Source organism: Globicephala melas, chromosome 4, assembly GCF_963455315.2.
Source record: "Globicephala melas chromosome 4, mGloMel1.2, whole genome shotgun sequence".
NCBI lineage: Eukaryota > Metazoa > Chordata > Mammalia > Artiodactyla > Delphinidae > Globicephala > Globicephala melas.
In genome coordinates, this window is record NC_083317.1 from 124,358,874 (window position 1) to 124,368,970 (window position 10,097).

At 42.0% G+C, this 10,097-nt stretch overlaps 1 long non-coding RNA gene across 1 annotated transcript in view; it reads left to right on the forward strand.

The window, feature by feature from the left end:
- The window catches only part of LOC138842679 (uncharacterized), a 79,369-nt gene extending 71,486 nt beyond the window's left edge, over positions 1–7,883 (forward strand). The window contains exon 3 of the long non-coding RNA XR_011377448.1: positions 6,284–7,883. This is a non-coding gene — a long non-coding RNA (uncharacterized lncRNA). The remainder of the gene's footprint in view (positions 1–6,283) is intronic.
- The last annotated feature ends 2,214 nt before the right edge of the window (positions 7,884–10,097 follow it).

The following is a 10,097-nucleotide window of genomic DNA, read 5'->3' on the forward strand; positions in this document are numbered from 1 at the left end:
ATAAATGGGTGTTTAATCTTGTTGAAAGCTTTCTCTGTATCTATTGAGATGATTATATGGTTTTTCTCCTTTAATTTGTTAATATGGTGTATCACATTGATTGATTTGCATATATTGAAGAATCCTTGCATTCCTGGGATAAACCCCACTTGATCATGGTGTATGATCCTTTTAATATGCTGTTGGATTCTGTTTCCTAGTATTTCGTTGAGGATTTTTGCATCTATGTTCATCAGTGATATTGGCCTGTGGTTTTCTTTCTTTGTGACATCTTTGTCTGGTTTTGGTATCAGGGTGATGGTGGCCTCGTAGAATGAGTTTGGGAGTGTGCCTCCCTCTGCTATATTTTGGAAGAGTTTGAGAAGGATAGGTGTTAGCTCTTCTCTTAATGTTTGTTAGAATTCGCCCATGAAGCCATCTGGTCCTGGGCTTTTGTCTGTTGGAAAATTTTTAATCACAGTTTCAATTTCAGTGCTTGTGATTTGTCTGTTTATATTTTCTGTTTCTTCCTGGTTCAGTCTCAGAAGGTTGTGCTTTTCTAAGAATTTGTCCATTTCTTCCAGGTTGTCCATTTTATTGGCATATCGTTGCTTGTAGTAATCTCTCATGATCCTTTGTATTTCTGCAGTGTCAGTTGTTACTTCTCCTTTTTCATTTCTGATCCTATCGATTTGAGTCTTCTTCCTTTTGTTTTTGATGAGTCTGGCTAATGGTTTATCAATTTTGTTTATCTTCTCAAAGAACCAGCTTTTAGTTTTATTGATCTTTGCTATCGTTTCCTTCATTTCTTTTTCATTTATTTCTGCTCTGATCTTTATGATTTCTTTCCTTCTGCTTACTTTGGGGGTTTTGTTTTTCTTTCTCTCATTGCTTTAGATGTAAGGTTAGGTTGTTTACTTGAGATGTTTCTTGTTTCTTGAGGTAGGATTTTATTGCTATAAACTTCCCCCTTAGAGCTGCTTTTGCTGCATCCCATAGGTTTTGGGTCATCGTGTTTTCATTGTCATTTGTTTCTAGGTATTTTTTGATTTCCTCTTTGATTTCTTCAGTAATCTCTTGGTTATTAAGTAGTGTATTGTTTAGCCTCCATGTTTTTGTATTTTTTACAGATTCTTTCCTGTAATTGATATCTAATCTCATAGCATTGTGGTCAGAAAAGATACTTGATACGATTTCAGTTTTCTTAAGTTTTCTGAGGCTTGATTTGTGACCCAGGATATGATCTATCCTGGAGAATGTTCCATGAGCACTTGAGAAGAAAGTGTATTCTGTTGTTATTGGATGGAATGTCCTATAAATATCAGTTAAGTCCATCTTGTTTATTGTATCATTTAAAGCTTGTGTTTCCATATTTATTTTCATTTTGGATGATCCATCCACTGGTGAAAGTGGGGTGTTAAAGTCCCCCACTATAATTGTGTTACTGTCGATTTCCCCTTTTTATAGCTGTTAGCATTTGCCTTATGTATTGAAGTGTTCCTATGTTGAGTGCATAAATATTTACAATTGTTATATTTTCTTCTTGAATTGATCCCTTGATCATTATGTAGTGTCTTTCTTTTTCTCTTGTAATAGTCTTTGTTTTAAAGTCTATTTTGTGTGATATGAGAATTGCTGTTCCAGCTTTCTTTTGATTTCCATTTGCATGGAATATCTTTTTCCATCCTCTCACTTTCAGTCTGTATGTATCCCTAGGTCTGAAGTGGGTCTATTGTAGACAGCATATATTCGGGTCTTGTTTTTGTATCCATTAAGCCAGTCTGTGTCTTTTGGTTGGAGCATTTAATCCATTTACTTTTAAGGTAGTTATCGATATATATGTTCCTATTACCATTTTCTTAATTGTTTTGGGTTTGTTATTGTAGGTCTTTTCCTTCGCTTGTGTTTCCTGCCTAGAGAAGTTGCTTTAGCATTTGTTGTAAAGCTGGTTTGATGGTGCTGAATTCTCTTAGCTTTTGCTTGTCTCTAAAGGTTTTAATTTCTCCATCGAATCTGAATGAGATCCTTGCTGGGTAGAGTAATCTTGGTTGTAGGTTTTTCCCTTTCATCACTTTAAATTTGTCCTACAACCACTCCCTTCTGGCTTGCAGAGTTTCTGCTGAAGGATCAGCTGTTAACATTATGGGGATTCCCTTGTATGTTGTTTGTGGCTTTTGCCCTTGCTGCTTTTAATATTTTTTCTTTGTATTTAATTTTTGATAGCTTGATTAATATGTGTCTTGGCGTGTGTCTCCTTGGATATATTCTGTATGGGACTCTGTGCTTCCTGGACTTGATTGACTATTTCCTTTCCCATATTATGGAAGTTTTTGCCTGTAACCTCTTCAACTATTTTCTCAGTTGCTTTTTTTTTCTCTTCTTCTGGGACCCCTAGAATTTGTATGTTGGCGCGTTTAATGTTGTCCCAGAGGTTTCTGAGACTGTCCTCAATTCTTTTCATTCTTTTTTCTTTATTCTGCTCTGTGGTAGTTACCTCCACTATTTTGTCTTCCAGGTTATTTATCTGTTCTTTTGCCTCAGTTATTCTGCTATTGATTCCTTCTAGAGAATTTTAAATTTCATTTATTGTGTTGTTCTTCATTGTTTGTTTGCTCTTTAGTTCTTCTAGGTCCTTGTTAAACATTTTTTGTTTTCTCCATTCTATTTCCATGATTTTGGATCATCTTTACTATCATTACTCTGAATTCTTTTTCAGGTAGACTGCCTATTTCCTCTTCATTTTTTCGGTCTGGTGGGTTTTTACTTTGCTCCTTCATCTGCTGTGTATTTCTCTGTCTTCTCATTTTGCTTAACTTGCTGTGTTTGGGGTCTCCTTTTTGCAGGCTGCAGGTTCATAGTTCCTGTTGTTTCTGGTGTCTGCCCCCAGTGGGTAAGGTTGGTTCAGTGGGTTGTGTAGGTTTCCTGGTGGAGGGGACTGGTGTCGGTGTTCTGGTGGATGAATCTGGGTTTTGTCTTTCTGGTGGGCAGGGCCACGTCTGGTGGTGTGTTTTGGGGTGCCTATGAACTTATTACGATTTTAGGCAGCCTCTCTGCTAATGGGTGGCATTGTGTTCTTGTCTTGCTAGTTGTTTGGCATAGGGTGTCCAGCACTGTAGCTTGCTGGTCGTTGAGAGGAGCTGGGTCTTAGCGTTGAGATGGAGATCTCTGTGAGAGCTTTCACCATTTGATATTATGTGGGGCCAGGAGGTCTCTGGTGGACCAATGTCCTGAACTCGGCTCTCCCACCTCAGAGGCTCTGGCCTGACAGCCGGCTGGAGCACCAAGGCTCTGTCAGCCACATGGCTCAGAAGAAAAGGGAGAAAAAAAAAAGAAAGAAAAGAAAGTAAAGTTATTAAAATAAAATAAAAATAAAAAAGTAATGGAAAAGAAAAGAAAGAAGAGAGGAACCAAACAAAAAAACAAATCCACCAAGGATAAGAAGTGTGGAAAACTATATAAAACAAAAACAAAAGAACAGGCAGACAGAACCTTAGGACAAATGGTAAAAGCAAAGCTATACAGACAAAATCACTCAAAGAAGCATACACATACACACTCACAAAAAGAGAAAAAGGAGAAAAAATATGTATATATATAAAAAAGAAAAGGGAAGAGAGCAACCAAATCAATAAAGAAATGTACCAATGATAATAAGCTCTAAATACTAAACTAAGATAAACATAAAACCAGAAACAAATTTGGTACAGAAAGCAAACCCTAAGTCTACAGTTGCTCCCAAAGTCCACCGCCTCAATTTTGGGATGATTCGTTGTCTATTCATGTGTTCCACAGATGCAGGTACATCAAGTTGATTGTGGAGATTTAATCCACTGCTCCTGAGGCTGCTGGGATAGATTTCCCTTTCTCTTCTTTGTTGGCACAGCTCCTGGGTTCAGCTTTGGATGTGGCCCCACCTCTGCGTGTAGGTTGCATTAGGGGGCTCTAGCTCAGGCCGGGGGGAGGGAGGGGAATGGAATGCGGGGCGAGCCTGCAGCAGCAGAGGCCAACATTATGTTGCACCAGCCTGAGGCGCGCTGTGTGTTCTCCCGGGGAAGTTGTCCCTGGATCCTGGGACCCTGGCAGTGGCGGGCTGCACAGGCTCCTGGGAGGGGAGATGTGGCCAGTGACCTGTGCTTGCACACAGGCTTCTTGGTGGCTGCAGCAGCAGCCTTAGTGTTTCATGCCCGTCTCTGGTGTCCACGCTGATAGCCGCGGCTCACACTGTCTCTGGGGCTCATTTAGGAGGTAGTCTGAGTCCCTTCTCCTTGCGCACCCCGAAACAATGGTCTCTTACCTCTTAGGCAGGTCCAGACTTTTTCCCGGACTCCCTTCCGGCTAGCTGTGGCACACTAGCCCCCTTAAGGCTGTGTCCACACAGCCAGCCCCAGTCCTCTCCCTAGGATCTGACCTCCGAAGCCCGAGCCTGAGCTCCCAGCCCCCGCCCTCGGGCTGGTGAGTGCCGGTAGGCACCGATCTTTTGTGCGGGAATCTCTCCGCTTTGCCCTCCGCACCCCTGTTGCTGTGCTCTCCTCCGTGGCTCTGAAGCTTCCCCGCTCCGCCACCCGCAGTCTCCACCCGCGAAGGGGCTTCTAGTGTGTGGAAATTTTTCCTCTTTCACAGCTCCCTCCCAGAGGTGCAGGTCCCATCCCTATTCTTTTGTCTCTGTTTTTTCTTTTTTCTTTTGCCCTACCCAGGTACGTGGGGAGTTTCTTGCCTTTTGGGAAGTCTGAGGTCTTCTGCCAGCGTTCAGTAGGTGTTCTGTAGGAGTTGTTCCACATGTAGATGTATTTGTGGGGAGGAATGTGATCTCCACGTCTTACTTCTCTGCCATCTTGAAGATCCCCTCTCATGCACCTGGTTCTTAATGCCCTCTCTGTAGACAACATCCAGGTGCAGGCTGTCTTGGGGGGTTGCATCGCTGAGTTCTTTTGGGGGGGCTGTGGGCCCTCCTCAGTGCACAGCTCTCTGATATTGGAGACGTGGCTGTGTCTGATGTCTTCTCCCATCAACCCTGAGACCCTGCCCAGGCCGCCCACCTCACAGCCCCTCCTGTTCAGGTCTCCAGCGTGGATCTCCACTCCTAATGTAGTCTCCTCCTTGTGTCACAGGGGAGGCAAGGGCTGGGGCAGGAATAGCCTCTCTCTGTGGTCACTCTATGCCCTCCAAAGGCTGAGGACCCCACACCTCTCATTCATTTCTCCTCCAACACAGGGGACTTTCTGAACTGAGAACCTGGGGGAATTGATCACCTTTTCCCCACAGCTTTGGATTTCAACAGTGATACCAAGAAAAAGGGTAGAGTCCCACGGTACCTCTTACTTCCTGTTCTGTGGGGCAGGGATGAGGAGGACTTCTAATGCACCTGGCTGGCTTCTCAGGAAACTCAGGCAAGGCACACAGTCCATGACCTCCATGGTTGTAAATTCGAATGACATTCAAATGAAAATGCATGGACAGCATTTCTGAGTTGCAGGTCAGGAGTGTGGAAGCAGACCCTAAACGTGGGCACAGGGGATTGAGGAGGCCCTCCAGATCAGCCCCAGCATACTTATCCTGCACTTTCTCGACACTTGCACACCCAGCCTGGATGGGATCGGTTTACATTTGCTGTTTCCTATGCCATTTCTCAGGGACCCAGCACAGTGGCTGAGAGCCCTGCCACTCGATTCCCACTGCCTGGCTTCAGATCGCTACTCTTACTTTACTAGCTGTGGACCTGGACAGAGTCGCTGAACATTTCTAAGCTTTGGGGTCCTCATCTGTAAAATGGGAATATTAATACTGTCTGCCTCATAGGCTTGGGGGGACTGAAAAAAGACAATGCGTGTGTGTCTTAGTCTGTTAGGCTGTTATAATAGAATACCGTAGACTGGGTGGCTTACAAACAACAGAAATGTATTTCTCACAGTTCTGGAGTCTTGAAATCCAAGATCTAAGTGTTGGCAGATTAGGTGTTTGCTGAGGGCTCTCTTACTGGTTCATAGGTGGCCATTTCTTGCTGTCCTCACATGGTGGGAGGGGTGAGGGAGTTCTCTGGGGTCTCTTTTAAGTGCACTAATCCCGTTCATGAGGGCTCCACCATCATGATCTAATCACCTCCCAAAGGCCCACCCTCCTAATACTATCACACTGAGGGTTGGGATTTAACATCTGAATTGGGGAGGAAACAAATATTCAGTAGCAATGTGTCTTATGTGGAGTCTGTACAAATTAAGAACTCCATTCCTCCCCCAACTGAAAAACAATTTGCTCTCAATGAATAATTTAACATGTGAATTTAAATCACTGCCTTCTCTAATTGCAGAATGAAAACTTATTATTGGTGTAGAGGAAACTGGTCACCAGTGGAGGAAAGAGGCCACTTGGAGAGGTGTGTCAGTTACCCTCAGAAGCTCCTCACCCTGGCAACCTGTCTACCTCTCCCTTCAACGCACAAAGTGGGCCCTCCACCCATGACCTCTGCCCGATGACATGGACACAAGATGGAAGACGGATGCAAAAGGAGATCTGGTGCTTGAAGATGCCTGGTCTAGAGCTATATTGCAAAATTCAAATCTAGCCTGATTCCGGTGATTTAATAGTAACGAGAAGGAAATATTTTAAAAAGCTCTGCATTGTGTTAGACCTAGATAATAGTGGAAGCACTTTTAATTTTGTTTAAAGCTACTATAAACTTCTTCAGAAGGGAAGTCAAATTATAATTGCCCATTGCAAAAATGAAGACTGCTGGGATTTTATGTTTTGAAAAACCTAAAGAGGCAGGAAAAGAATTTTAAAATGTTCATTTTGAGTTACATCTCAAATGTATGTCATAAATATAATTAATCAACTGACTACCTCCTACTCATACCACTTTATGACATTCCACAATTTTCTTAAACAAGTTTCACACTTAGACATCTATACAAATAGCCGGCTATCATTTAGATGAGTGAAGGTTCGCTCTGTAACATGAAAATAACACACGAAAGGGAATCTGGCTCCTAAATACAGAGCAGAGGTGGTTATAGCTTGTCTTACTTGGCACTTTCACCCCTGTTAATCAACCAACTAACCAAAAGCGCTTTCCTTAGTTCGGACCTTGAATATTCAGTTTTCTTATCATTTTACAGACAGCATCTTAATTTTAAAAGTACTTCTGGGTCCTAGGTAATGGTTCCGTCATTTTCTTTTAGTAAGAACTGATCTTCTTATTTTCAAATGAAGCAACTTCAAAAAAGGATTAATCTCCAGAATTTACAAGCATCTCATGCATCTCAGTACCAAAAAAACAAACAACCCAATCCAAAAATGGGCAGAAGACCTAAATAGACATTTCTCCAAAGAAGATATACAGATTGCCAACAAACACATGAAAGGATGCTCAACATCACTAATCATCAGAGAAATGCAAATCAAAACTACGAGGTATCATCTCACACCGGTCAGAATGGCCATCATCAAAAAATCTGTAAACAATAAATGCTGGAGAGGGTGTGGAGAAAAGGGAACACTCTTGCACTGCTGGTGGGAATGTGAATTGGTACAGCCACTATGGAGAACAGTATGGAGGTTCCTTAAAAAACTAAAAGTAGAACTACCATATGACCCAGCAATCCCACTGGGCATATACCCTGAGAAAACCATAATTCAAAAAGAGTCATGTATCAAAATGTTCATCGCAGCTCTATTTACAATAGCCAGGACATGGAAGCAACCTAAGTGTCCATCGACAGATGAATGGATAAAGAAGATGTGGCACATATATACAATGGAATATTAACCATAAAAAGGAATGAAATTGAGTTATTTGTAGTGAGGTGGTTGGACCTAGAGACTGTCATACAGAGTGAGGTAAGTCAGAAAGAGAAAAACAGATACCATATGCTAACACATATATATGGAGTCTAAAAAAAAAAAAAGGTTCTGAAGAACCTAGGGGCAGGACAGAAATAAAGACGCAAACGTAGAGAATGGACTTGAGGACACGGGGAAGGGTAAGGGTAAGCTGGGATGAAGTGAGAGAGTGGCATGGACATATATACACTACCAAATGTAAACTAGATAGCTAGTGGGAAGCAGCCACATAGCACAGGGGGATCAGCTCAGTGCTTTGGAGGGGTGGGATAGGGAGGGTGGAAGGGAGACGCAAGAGGGAGGAGATATGGGGATATATGAATACATGTAGCTGATTCACTTTGTTATGCAGTAGAAACTAACACACCATTGTAAAGCAATTATAATCCAATAAAGATGTTAAAAAAAAAAAAAACCCTGGTTTTCTTACTTAAAAATCAGGGAGAGAGAAGTTCTCATTTATTGCATCTGCCTTGGCCTAGTTTCATCTCAGCCCATAGCAAGCTCACAACGACCAGCAGGCGGCCTGACTCTGTTCTAGAATCTGGGAGAGGTCATCAGGTCAGGCTGTCAAGGATTTTGGTTGCTTTTCAACTAAGCGCTAGAGTCTCAGATGCCTCAGTAACAAGATGAACAGTGCCTCCTGAATCCCCAGTCCTCTGTGGTATATCCACATGCCCACCTGCCTGCATTGCTTGGGGTAGCAGGCTTCTTTGTCATTTTCGTTCTACCAGAGGCCAGGGAATTAGGAATCATGCCCCAGTCTGTTGCCTGGGGTCTGTCTTCCACCCCCCCCAACCCCATACCTCATCTTACCAGCTCCATCTTAGCAATGCCTGGCTCTTTTTTATTTTTTTAACTTTATTTTTGGCTGCTTTGGGTCTTCCTTGCTGTGTACGGGCTTCCTCTAGTTGTGGCGAGCAGAGGCTACTCTTCGTTGCAGTGCATGGGCTTCTCATTGCAGTGGCTTCTCTTGTTGCGGAGCACGGACTCTAGGTGCACAGGCTTCAGTAGTTGTGGCTCATGGGTTCTAGAGCACAGGCTCAGTAGTTGTGGCGCACGGGCTTAGTTGCTCTGCGGCCTGTGGGATCTTCCCGGACCAGGGCTCGAACCAGTGTCCCCTGCATTGGCAGGTGGATTCTTAACCACTGTGCCACCAGGGAAGTCCCCCTGGCTCTTATTTGCCTATTCTTACTTGCTTCTGTTTCTCTTCTCCTTGAAATGACTTGGCTTGATCCTGAGTTGCCCCTACCCCACTCACGTGTCTGCTTATTTTCTCTGAAGCCACACCCCTTTACCATGATATGGTTCATTATCAGTGTCTGGCCTGGAAGGGGACAGGTTTGCCAAATGGACAGTGTTAATAATTATCACATATTTCATGTATGGAGCGTTCCTGTGCTCCCTCTTTGTACACACACACACACACACACACACACACACACACACACTTAATTTTAAATACAATACATTATAAATATATGAAAAAAATAAGAATAATTGCTTTTTGAATCTTTTGTATCTGTTTAATTTCCTTTATCTTCAGTAGTTTTTTCAGTTTTTTTTCCATTTGGGTCTGAAGTGGTAAACTCAGTCCTTATTTGTTTGAAATAACTTCACTGGGATATACTAGCCTGGCTGAAATTAGTATAGGTTGATGAGTGTATTCTCTCAGTACTTAAAAGATATTTTCCTATGGTCTTCTGCCCTTCACTGATGCTATTGTTGAGGTGTACCAGTTTAATTAATAGTATTTTGTAGGAAATCTGTTATTGTGAAGTCTATACCAGTCTAATTGTTATTATTTTGTTGAAAGTTTGCCCTTTATCTCTAGCTGCTTGTAAGATATTCTTGGGCGTTCTATAGTTCTGCTATGATGTGTCTAGGTTTAGATTTACTTATTTTCCTCATATTCATTATGGTTCCTAAATCTGAGAAGCTATGCCTTCATCAGTTCTGGAATTCTCAGCCATTATTTCTTATAATTTTTTCAAATATTACCTTTCTCATTTACTCTATCATCTTCTGGAAAGTTTATTAGATATAGGTGAATGTTATTGTTTTATCCTCAGCTCTTCTAAATACTCTTTCATATTTTTACATCTTTTTATCTATTTGTGCCTTGTCTGTGGAATTTCTTCAGGCTCATCTTCCAGTTCATTATTTCTCTGTACAGCTTTGTCTAGCACTATTTTTACTAAACCTGTCTTAAGTTTTTTAAACATTATTTCAATGGTTGAACGTTAAAAAAATCTTCATTGAGATATAGTTCACATACCATA